Source organism: Melospiza melodia, chromosome 15 (genome assembly GCF_035770615.1).
Source record: "Melospiza melodia melodia isolate bMelMel2 chromosome 15, bMelMel2.pri, whole genome shotgun sequence".
In the NCBI taxonomy this organism is placed as follows: Eukaryota; Metazoa; Chordata; class Aves; order Passeriformes; family Passerellidae; genus Melospiza; species Melospiza melodia.
This window is the reverse complement of record NC_086208.1, coordinates 12355441-12367911: the sequence shown is the minus strand read 5'-3', so window position 1 is coordinate 12367911 and position 12471 is coordinate 12355441. Positions and strand designations below refer to the sequence as shown.

At 41.7% G+C, this 12471-nt stretch overlaps 1 protein-coding gene and 1 pseudogene across 4 annotated transcripts in view; both read left to right on the top strand.

Annotated features, from left to right (window-relative positions):
• CEMIP (cell migration inducing hyaluronidase 1) overlaps nt 1-12471 on the top strand; it is a 101550-nt gene that overhangs the window by 13604 nt on the left and 75475 nt on the right. The gene's annotated exons all lie outside the window — the stretch shown is intronic.
• Nucleotides 1-12471, top strand: part of LOC134425479 (uncharacterized) — a 45477-nt pseudogene that overhangs the window by 12963 nt on the left and 20043 nt on the right.

Here is a 12471-nt window from a genome sequence, read left to right as displayed (position 1 = left end):
CAGAAACCAAAAAACCCAAACAAACCCTAATGACATGATCTCAACAATTACTTAATAATTTAATTATTAATAATTATTAATAATTAATTATTATTAGTATGTTTCCAAGAAAATATCAGCTTCTGAAGCTGGCACTTTGCCATATATGTTTGTAAGCACTTGCATTCCAGCAATTTTCACTTTGATTCTATTTTATCTGGATTGAATCCAGATGTGCTACATCTGATTTTATACTTGTAGGATCACACACAGTTGTTTTTTTTGTTGTTGTTGTTGGTGCTCATTGCTATATGGGGTAATATATCTTTACCTAGTTAAGATAGAGCCTGTCAACCATTTTAATTAATTTTCCATCTCCAGGCTTCTTAGTTTTATTAGCCATTTTATTAGTTTTTAAAGGATGGCTAAGTACTAATTCCCTAAAGTACAATCATTTTACTGTTGTTCTTTAAGAAGAAATTAAGCATTACTGCAAGTTGTACAGTGATGACAAAACTATTAGTCATGCTGAAGGATAATTGTGTAATTAATCAGACTAATCAGCAGATTGCTTAGACGACAAAATAATAAAGCCAGTCAGGTCTTGTTTAATTCCAGCATAAAAATAACAGTGAAGCAGAACAGAAGACCTAAACATCACACTCCACACAAAGGATTCTAATTGTCTATCCATTGACAAAGCTGAATCTCACATATTATCTATCCATTTACCCATTGCAATATTATTGCTGGGCTGGTTTGTTTGTTTTGAGAAGAGTGCTTTCAGAAAGTTATTCCAAAGCAGTGAAGCAGCAGTTGGCTGTGGCCCAGCTGAGGGATCACTGTCTCCTGTATCTCTGTCAGTCAGCAGGATGTGGAGAGCCCACGGAGGGTGCCATAACCCAGAACCAAGCCATGCCCACACGTGGTGCGCCACTGCTTGAGAAGAGCTGACATATCTCTTTTTAGTCACAAAACAGCCACCCCTTCACCCCCTGTCCCTCTGAGGAGCAGGAACAACCACCTGAAACAGGGGCAGCACTCCCAGATTGCCCCAGCTCACACCCACTGCTGAACGTCCCTCTGGTCACTTTGTCCCTGCAGCCAGGAGCTCAGGGTGGATTCCATCCTACCCCATACCTGTGCCAACCCTACCTCACCTCAGGAGTTATTGCTGCCAAAGAAACCCCAGTGGGCTGTGTAGGGTGGGTTTGTGGTGCCCGGGAGAGCTCACAGGGGCTGCTCTGACCCCTGGCTGTGGACTGGCAGCTCCCATGGGACTGCAGGCCAGCCTAGCTGGGAGATGGGCACCTCCTCTTGTTGACTTTGCTGTGTTTAGCCTGTGTTGTTTCAGTGCTGGGTTCCTGTGTCACATTTGCAAACAGCTCATGATGGGAAAAAGAAAAGCAGACAGTTAGCTGAAGTCTGTTATTTCCTGAAATAGAGAGGAGAAAAAAAAACAGTCCCAGCCCTAAAGAGACTCCTGACCAAAGGGACTTGGCAGGGAGAGGGTTTGCATCACTCCAGCAGAGGAAAAGCCATGGGGACAGAGACCTTGGGGGGGAAATGAGAGGAAGATTGCTGCTGGATGAAAATGGTTTTATTAAAATTATAGTGAGATGTCTTTTGTTGGCAGCTTGTGCAAACACTTGAGTGTTACAAGAAGTCACTAATTATTGCAATGATTTCCAGCCCCTTATTTTTTTTTAACATAGAAAGTGCAGCCGTCAGGGTTCCCTGCAGCTGTGCTAGGTGTGCTGCCTTTGGACAGGTTGAGTTAGCACATTCTTAAGAGATTACAAACTCTGTCAGCCTTCAGACAGGTAACTCAAGTATCCTTTATATGTGTCTCTCAGAGGTGGCCACACCTAGTGAAAATTAGGTGTCTGAATAGCAGTGTGGTATCCAGACATGACCTGTCTCTGCACCTTCTTCTCGATCATTCCTAGCTCCATGTGAACAAACCTGAGGAGCAGAGTCTCTGTTCCTGTGTGCTCACTTGGGAAAAATAATAAAAAACCACTGCCACAGCTGTAATTGCACACTCAGTAGCACTCCTGCCCACAGTGTACCAAAGTAAGGTAACCTTGAGGCTTGCACAACAAGTGACACTGCTCATTAAAATTTCCACTTTAATTCTGACTTTCAGAGTTTTTAGAGGAGAATGTTAGAGACAAGAATAAAATTAGCACCCTGAGTGTCTGGTGCTGGATGGAAACACTGAGAGTGCTGATCAAGTGTAGGATGTACTGGCTGTGCCTTGCTTTGGTCTGAAGTGCAGCTGGCTTTGTTCTCCTCCCCAGTGCAGGGCCTGTTCTCATGTGCAACTCCAGAAGTGCCATCATTGAGTATTTGTAAAGGAGTTTTGGGCTGCTGCAAGGTGTTTATATTTTTTAATATCTCATCTTTCATAAATTAAAATGAAGGAAAAAAAAACCCCACAATAAGTTTTGGGATCCTCCTAGGCCAAGGCCAGGCAGCCTTTTGGGGGAAAACTTCCTCTGGTGCAGCAAGAAAAGATTTCAAAAACCTCAGAAATGCACCTTAAACTTCCAAGTGTTTGAGCCTCCTTTAAAGGAGACTGCCTCAGGTATTTGTTTATGAGATTCATACTTAGACAAGAAGGTGGCAGAAAATGGTTCTGGGCTTTAATTTCATTTTAAAGGCATAAAGACTTTTATTCTGCAAGTAGTTCTTGCTGCAGGGTTTGGGTTTTTTTTAAGGCAATGGACTTCCCATCCAACTCAGAGTCACAATAACCCTCCTATTCTCCTAAGCCCTTCTGTTTATTATTGTTAAAATAAAGCCTTTAAAGCCCTTAATAAACTTTCAGCCTAATCCTGCTGACCCTGATTCTTATTCATGTGCACAGTCCAATTAAAATGAGTTGGGGTAAATGGAACAAATGACACTCCTTTGGGTTGGCACTTTCCTGTGGTTATTTATGCTGTCTGCTTTGATATTCATTGCCAGCAGATTCATTCAGAGTGCTTGACCTGGAGTAATCATTTTCTTGATTACTTCGGAACTTAATCTTCACACCCTGTAATAATTTCATCTGCAGACATTAAAATATTCCACACTTTTTTTGCTGAACATCTGCAGTTTTCTTGTTTTGATGTATTTTCATATCAGGACAGATATTTTTACTTAGCTGCTGAAGAATCTTGAGAGCAGAGCTATGCACAATGAGGATAAAGCTTCTTCCTGTTATTTCTCTTTCCTAAAAATATTTTAAAAATCATGGGATATATTAGAATTTGCATGAGAGTCAATTCTGAGAATTCAAAACTTTTATAAGTTTTATGGGGGTTTAGGAAGAACAATTAGAAAAATAATGGCACTGACAGAACCGCTTAAAAGGGACATTGAAAAGATATGAGAAAATTCCCCACATAGCTAGGTTTTTCTTTCTTCATTAACAGCTGTGGTATTCCTCAGTAAATTTCATAATAATTCAGTATTTTCCTACACTCTCAGTCATCCTCTTCTTTTACCACTGTTTAGTTTATTGCTGTGTGATTTCAAACAACACATGATGGTGTGGGTGCACTTCAAAGAACCAAAATCTAATTTTTGTGGAAATATCTCCTGGGATTAAGAAATGAGAGGGAGAACCAACATGGCTGGCATATTTTCTAAGCAGAAGAGGCAAACCAAAACCCTGCTCAGACAATGGAGCTTCCTAGTTCCAACCCTATCACCATCAAAACAGAGTTTTGCAAAGTTGAATCCTTATTTTGAGTTAAGCAGTGATTTTTCACCTTATTTTCTCCTCTAGGTTGGACTGGAAGTGTTTTTTGGCAGACCAGGCCAGTGGTTGGGAAACAATGGCGATGGAAATGTGCATCTTCCATGGTGTGGGTGGCTGGGTGAGGGCATCCAGACACCTCGGAGGCGGAGCAGACCCTGCTGGAATGGGGTGATCTCTCCTGGGAATCTCACAGGTAATGGGGCAGCCCAGCCTGCACCAGGCATTCTGCTCAGGGGGGAGGCTCAGCACCTCTCACACCAAGGGTGAACAATAAATTTGGTACAATTTTGTGTGACCGCGTTCACAGGGGTTTCCAGGTGAGGGAAGAGATGAGAATGTTGACTCCATGTTCAGAAGGCTTGATTTATTATTTTATGATATACATTACATTAAAACACTATTAAAAAGAATAGAAGGAAAGGTTTCATCTCAGAAGGCTGGCTAAGATAAGAATAGAAAAGACAGGAATGATAACAAAGGCAGCTGCCTCAGACTCTCTGTCTGAGTCAGCTCTGCTGTGTCTGGCCATTAATTACAAACAACCACATGAGACCAATCACAGATCCACCTGTTGCATTCCACAGCAGCAGATAACCATTTTTTACATTTTGTTCCTGAACCCTCTCGGCTTCTCAGGAAGAAAATATCTTAAGGAAAGATTTTTAATGAAAAGATGTGTGCGACAATTCTGCTGCAAGTTGAAATCCAGTTGAGGGGAAGTTTGGTGTTTTCTCGTTCTGGGCATTTGTTCACTCTGTCATTGGGGATCTAGTGGATTGTGCTGGTGAACCAGGTTTCAGTCATGGAAGGTGTTTCTTCTCTGCTACATCCTACTTGTGTTCAGGGTGGTTGAGATGCAGACTCACACCAATTTCTCATTTCCCATGCAGAAATCACAGGCTCAGAGATGGCCTTGCCATCCTTGACATTCCCTTGCCAGCAGTGAATGTCACAGTCAAACACAGAGTATTCATGTCTTCTTAAGCTAAAAGAGCTGAATGCATTTGCTTTAGCTGCACAGCAGAGAGCAGGAGCTGCTATTTAAGTATCTAAACACTGGAATTAAAAACCCTGGTGTGTTTTGGCTGGGCAGAAACAGGATTGGGCTCCTATGAAACAGTCCCTTTGAAATAGGATTTTGTCCTTGGCACTTTATTTGGCTCTGTGTCTCTGGAGAAATAATTGTCCTTGCTCTGGCAACCTAACAGTTAAATTCAGAGTTGCAAACAAGTAGGCATTTATATTTTTATTTCTATTAATATCCTCCTGGTTATGGCACTCTCCATGGTGAGACAGTTTTTCCACCATAGAAAATTTCCTTGGCTAGGTTTAGGCAAGCATAAACATTTACTTCTCTGGGATCCATTACTTACCAGCATTTTTCAACTAAAAAGCATCCAGCAGGATGAGTAAAGGTCATATTAAATGCTTCACTTTATGGCTTTTGGGGAGGGAAATATATGTATGTGCAGGGTAGAAGAAATTGGTCTCGTGCTGCAGGGTTTGATTAATTTGAAGAGGATAACTCTTAGAATATTTCAACCTCGCTCTGATTCTCAGCACCCTTTCTGACTGGTGGCTTGTTTGTCTGATAAATTCTGAGTGTCATACTTCAGAGCAAAAGCCCAAAAGAGTGAATCCAATTATGGAGAAAGATGGTTTGCTTTGATCTTAACAACTTTATTACAAAATCTGTTTTTCTGTTCTTTTTCAAGTAGCTCTGGCAGACAAGAACTTGTATTCTCCCCTAGTGCAAGCAGGTGAAAATATCCTTTCAGCTGAAGGAAATAGTGACTCCTGTGTTCCTGCTGAATGCAGCCCAAGACAGTCACTCCAGGGATGGGCTACTTGGCATGGAAAACTCAGATCCAAGTCCTTCAGCTAACATTGCAGGCAAATCCTTTCTGAGCTAAGTGCCTGGAGTACAGTTAATTCCTTTCTGCTTGGTTTCTTTCAGTCCCATTTCATGCTCCTCTTCTCCTGGATGTAATTCGCCCAAGGAAGGGAACGCCTGGGGAAAAACAATTCCTCTGGCAGTGTTTCTGGATCCAAAAATCCTGGGGATGGGCTTTCCTGGGGTGTTCTAATCTGGCTGCTCAGGCTGACATTCCCACCCTCTGTGGTGGGTTCGTGGTGCTGCCTCCTCAGTATCTCCAAGGAGCATCAAATCTCATTTTCCCTGTGGTGGCCAAGGGCTTCCTTCAGCAGGGAGCACTCAGAAATGCCTTAGTTTGGTTTGGGGGCCACCTTAACATCATGAAATTCACTAAGCAAGAATTACCAGGTCTTCTAGTCCTCCCTGTTTGGTTCTGCAGTCTGTGGGGTTGTTGTTGTCCAAATAAGACCAACCCCTTTGCGCTTTAATGACAGCTGAAACTCTCATGTTGTAATGTAAATAAAGCAAGGCTTATTTAAAGGAGGAACACTAAATAGAGGGAAAGTCACAGGGAAATCACAAGAGCTGTCAGCACCACATCTTCTGGCAGTCTCTGAGTCACTCAGACTTCATCCCATTAACCTGATTCCCAGCCGTTGTAAAGGCCAATAAAGAAAGAAAAATGTAGAGAGAGGCTCCACAGTTCTCCTCATGCAGGTGTGTGAGATTTCAGTGGCACACAACTGGAGACTCCTTGACACCTGCAGTACTTGTTACAATGCAAATGAGACTCCTAAACCTTTTCTGATTTATATATAAATTGTAAGACAGGCACCTTGGTTACCCCCAGGCAGTTGAAGCTGTGCATTTACTGTTTGCCTGCAGATTTCACAGCAGCACATCAGGGGAGACTGAAACTTCTCTTTTTTGGTATTAGTCTTTATTAAAATGAGCAGAGTTTTTGGCAGTAGGTGCTGTTTTCTTTAAGAAGCTTAAAAAGGTGTTAGACAGTCATAAGAGACTGCCACACAGCCAAATTAGTGCCAGTTTTGAATTAAAAAAAAAAATTGATGCCTTGCAATTCTAAAATACTGTAGGAAATGATGTTGATTTTACACCTGTTCACTCAGTCACTCCATTGCTGTAGGCTTGAAGTAGAAATGATTCCATTTATGTTAACTCTGTTCTTGCAGTGAATGTTTGCACTTGTGCTGATCCTGCATCTCTGGGTTTCACATCTTCAGCTGGTTCCGTGGCCTCAGGCAGTGCCTCTGTGCCTGCCTTTGGTACTGATGCTCTCAAATGTAAAGCAAGCAAGAGATGCAGCAGGCAGTGAGGTGAGCAGTGGCTTTCCAGCCACAGGAAACTGCAGGATATCTGTACCAGGATATCTGTGGTGCTTGAGGATTATCACACTGGGAAGAAGGAAAAGCCTGTGAGATGTGTTTCAGTTCATGATGTCTCTATTTGGATAAAGAGGTTTAGTTCAAATGATGCACATCAGATGAAAATCAAAGTAGTTTTCCTGATGCCAGTGACATCCCAGCATGTCTTAGAGAAAGAGAGCCACATTTTTTTTTCTTTCTGCAAGAATTTTAAAGCCTTCACTTGGAAATTTCATCGAGAAAATGTTTTTCCCTGAGATGTTAACATTTTTTGAGCAGTCAGTCAACCAGAAAGGGAGAAGGTATGTTTTGATCTTCTCATTTTTAAGGGTTTTTGCCCCAACATGACAGCTGACAGCATGACAGGACAAAAGCAAGAGTAATGAAACAAGAAAGCAAGAAATCTTTTCTCAGAAATCAAGATTGTCATTCCAATACTTAGCATGTTGCTTATCTTCATACTCATTCTCCAGCTGAATAGCAGATCCCCCTGAATTGTAAAGAACTTACCTTCTCAGTTTCACAATCTATTTGGGAAAATTGCCATGTCAGCATGGGGGAATCTGACACATCTCTTCAGCATGAAGTGTCAAGCAGCTAAAATGACAACAATGTCCATTAAACCACCCAAGCAATTAGAAGCCTCACATTTTATAAGGTTTTAACCAGCTCTTCTTCTCCTACCACATTAATCTGTCACCATTTCTCTTATTTTAAAGTCTCTTTGTGACCCATTTTCTTTTCAAAAATTTGATAGAAGTAACCAAAAATTATGGAGGTGGTTCTAAGGAAGGTGGATTTTTCATTCTAGAAAGTGGATGAATTTTTCATTCCTGTTGACTTAGTGATGGTCCACATGGGCAAAACAGTCTCTACACATAGGATCTGAATTTCTTGATTGGGGCTGTAACCTCCTTTAGTAAGAAACATGTTCAGAGATCTGTCAGATGTACTGTTGTATTTCTATGGGACTGAAAATCACACTCTTGCTGTTTTGTACTTCTGGAGGGCATTCACTCAGTGGCCACTGTCACTGCAGGAGACCAAATGACACTCTACAAGTCATTTACAGGTAAATTTGCAATGTTTGTATAATGCATATGTGGCATTTTCCTTGTTCTAATTATGACCATTTCATTCTCCAAACATCTGTGATCATTATCCTTAATGTCAGACTTGTGTCTTGGTCCTGTGACTGGAGGAAAGTGCTACCAATAAATCTCTGACCTCCTTTGCTCATCACCTTATTGAAGCATTCTGTAAACTATTCCAGCACTTCTTTGGACTCATTCATAATAGCAAGCAGCTTAAGCCATGCATAGCTCTCTCACTCCATTTTTTTTAATCTTTACACAAATAGCTTAAAGCACATAGGAATCTTTTGTTCTTGGTAGCCTGTAATCTAGGAATCATTGGGACTCATTGAGTGAATCTCCTTCCTTTCTTGGCTTTTCATTGGTGCATTTAATTTTGTAGTAAGTGCAATATAAGTGTTCATTCCAACTGGTTTTCATTGGAAAATGCTGTTTGGAGTGAGAACAATTAATACACTGATGGGATTTCAGGTCTGAATGTATCTGATGGATCCCCTGCTCCGACCTCAGCACTATCCCATCCTGATGGGCCAAGTGAGATTGAAATGAGAGTTATTGTGTTGTGATTTATTGGTTTTCCAACCATCATTTGAATGTGAATGCAAAATAGGTTTTTCTTCTTGGTTTCATAGACAAAAAGGCTTTTTTTATCAGACTGTAAAATAATTTACTCTTTCTTGATCCATCAAGAATGAGCAAATGCATTACTGCCCAGAGATGTGGTTTGGGGTGAATTATTTGATCAATAGTTTCAGGCATCAGGAAAAATTTATGTTAATGTCATTCTGGGATCCACTTTAATCTTCCAGTATCTGCAGACACCACTCAGAATAGCTTCTCATCACTGAAGTGTAATGTTGTGAAAGGAGGAGTGGACTGAATATCTGAGAAACTTTCACAACCACTTTTGGACTGTTCCTTTGGCAGGAGACCCAAATATTTAATTTAAGCATTCAGCACGATCCAGCAGCATCCCTGGATCCAGGGATGGGAGGAGGGGTAGGCAAATGTGGTCCATCTAATGGAGATCCTTAGGAGCTCAAAATCAACACAGGAGCAGGAACAACTGCAAGATCCTTCTGGAACTAGGGCTGAACTCACTTGAATCCATAACTAAAATAAACTCACATACAAACCAACGAGAGATAGTCTGGTTTTGCAGAGCTTTCAGTTTCTGCAGACAAGAGGAGGAAAAGCAGATCTGGAGATGTGAGTGCCCTGCCTTAGCAGGCAGATGTCCTGATAGATGGAGTCTTAACCTCTCTGCTAGTCTTGGCTGCACTTGTATCCTTGTGAAATCAAAATCTGATAAAAAAAAACCTGATTCCATTTAGATCTACCTCAAAGGCACAAATTGAGTTTAAAAATAATTTTGATGGATGGATGCTCATGTGGAAGCTTAGACATTTGTGAACTACCATGGATTTCTATGTTGGATGTTTCAAGTTCTTGATGCAAAGAGTGTTATTCCACACTGTAGGAGAGTGAAGGCAGCAGGATTATAGATGTCCTCATCTGTCCTTTGTGCATCTGAAACCCTTCAGGGAAGATGACAAGCTGCCTGAAACAGCCCTGCATGCAGAGACAGATTTGTATGACTAGCTGTGCATCCTCCTTTTGCACTGGAATTTCACATGGGGGAAAGCAGGGCACTGCCAAACATTCAGCCTTAAAAGCATGTTTGCCACACGAATTTGCCTTTGAGTGATGGCAGGGCAGAAAAAGCACACAGCTGGCATGTGGATTTGTAATTGTTCTGTAGAGTTGAGCTACAGGTCAGAGGCATCTCTTGGTCCCTGCAAGAAGAGCTTTGCTGAAGCCTTGGACTTTGGTATTTAGTCTATAAGGTCATGCAGTCAGGACATCAAGTTTTAGCCCCCAGAATTTCAGCCTAGTCTGCTACTTGAGAGCAAAGATGTGGATTCTATTAGAAAACTGGGCCTAGTCCAAAGTCCATTGAAATAACTTCAGTTTTCTCTATTTTCAATGGAATAAGCCTGTTTTAAAGTGCAGTTATTTGAATTAATAAAAAAAGAGTTACTTTGTGATGCTTCCTTGATTACCCTTCTCCCTGAAGATTTTGAATAGTGAGCATTTTTATGGCATTGTACATCTCATATCTCACTTCATGGTGTCCCTGTGGATGGCTGCAGATGCTATTTCTGGTTTACCTTTTTACTTGAACTGGAAACATTTCAGTGACTTTCCAAATGTTCTGAACTCCTCATTGGCAGAAACCATTTACAGGCAGCGATGATCAAATGCACATGTTAGGCTGTTTCTGGCTGGTTTACTGGAGTGTTTGTCATTTTCCTTTCACTCTCAGCTTTACATCCAGGCCAGATGCCCCAGGATCCTGACCTTGTCCTCTGCCAGAGCAGCATTCCCTTCCCATCCCGTGTGGCTGCAGTGAGTGCCAGTAGTGCCAGCCTGTTGTCCTGCTCCAGCACGATTAAATCCTCCACTGGAATGGCAGAAAATGTCATCCTGGACCCTAGCAACTTCAACAGGTACTGCCCTATGTTGATAGAAAATGTTCTGTTTTGCAAAGCTTTATAATTTTATCAAAATATTCATAAGTGACCTTTTGATGGTCTCAGCAATTTCTGAGAGTGTGGAAGCAAGGTTTAATAGTTTGACACTAACTGATGCACAGAGATGCTTCTGCTTTCACTCTCGTCCAGCTTTTCTGATGTGCAGAGAGGTTTCTCTTTCCAGAAAGTTTTGAAATAGAATCCAAGTCAGTCCTGGCCTGCTGTCCCTGAAATCCCTCCAGAAGAGCTCTGGCTCTGGTTCATTTATTTGTACTAGTCACTGCTCACATAATTTATCTCCCATATATATAAAGTGCAGAAATGCATCAGAATGCGCACAAAACTTTGCATCTTCTGTAATCCAAACAGCACTGGAATTATTGTGTTAGCAAAACAGGTTTAAAATGTTAGGTCTGAGCACAGCAAGATTGCAGGCTGTGCTGTATTTATTTCCCATGTTTTCTTTCCTTAGCATTGTATAAAGATGAGGAATATCCATTTTAGATGCTGCTTTTTCCCTTGTAATTTTCTTCATTTTGCTTGATTTAATTTATGGTTTTTAGTGCTGTTCTTACTTTAGTGAAATTACTTGTGCTTTGCACTAGTTCCAGTTTGGAGAGAGATCAGCAGGGGTGGGCAATGCCATGGAGCACAGGGATGCTGCAAGGGATGAGCACCACAAAAAGCCTGGCCACACCACAAAACACCACAAAAACCCTTGGCTTCTGAGGCTTGTCTGAGCCCTCAGTTATTGTTAAAAACACACTGTGGTAAAGAACCAGAGGTTTGCAAGTGAAACCTGACCTGATTACACACAACAGAGGCTCGGGTTGCCAGAGCAGGTTTGAGATAGTTGGCATGGAAGAAGCAGAGGCACTGGGGACGTGAAGCAGCACGTTCTGCTGGAAACCCTGGAGGGCTCCCAGGTCCCTCCAGTATGATCCAAACCCCACACCCATCACTGCTCCTCTGGCAGAGTGTCCCTGCTGGGGCTTGGGGTAGGAGAGCTTTGGCCAAAGCTTGAGCTCTGTTTAGTTCCCCTGAACTTTGGAGCTGAAAAAAAATCTAAAGATCTTGTCCTTTGATGCCCATGGGAATGCACCTGAGAATGGCAGTGTTTCCTCTTTATCCATGCCCATTCCAGAGTGACACACACCTGGGCCTCTTGATTTAAACATCTTGCAGCTGTAGGGCCATGACTGATCCTGCATGATCAGTGTTTGAACATTCCTGTCACAGGGGAATTATCAGAATTAAATCACTTTTATCTGTATTATTACATCTTTGTGCACTTTAAGGAAGAGGAAAAGCCACTAGTAGCTCATGGACAACCTGAGTTTTGCAATTATTATCCGTCTTAAATGGTGAGCTCTCTCCTTGCTATTGCAGAGCTAAATCCTCTGCCAGGTCACTGATGGCCAGCTCACACTTGCCAAAGCTTTGGCCCACAATCTTCAGGCATGAATTTAAATTTGAAGGCAGCACCAGGGCTTTGGTGAAGTTCAGCTTTAGCTCTTGTTCAAGCATCCATTTAACTGCATTTTACTATTGGAAACCACAATGTGGTTGTGGTTCCTTTTGTCTTGTACGAAATCAGTTATTTGAACTGGGCAAAGGTTTGTAGAGTTTTCTGATCCAGAAATTGCTGGCAAGGTAGCTGTTTTGAAGAATCACAAGCAAGAAATAAACTGTAACAAAGGAAAACCACAATTTGACTTTATTTCATTTGGGGCATCTTGCTTAAAAATAATTGGGAATGAATTGAATGGCTGCTCTGTCTACACCTCAAGTATGCTGGATGCTCACTGGTGTGAGACTTAAGGCTGATGCAACAGTGAAATCTCCAGAC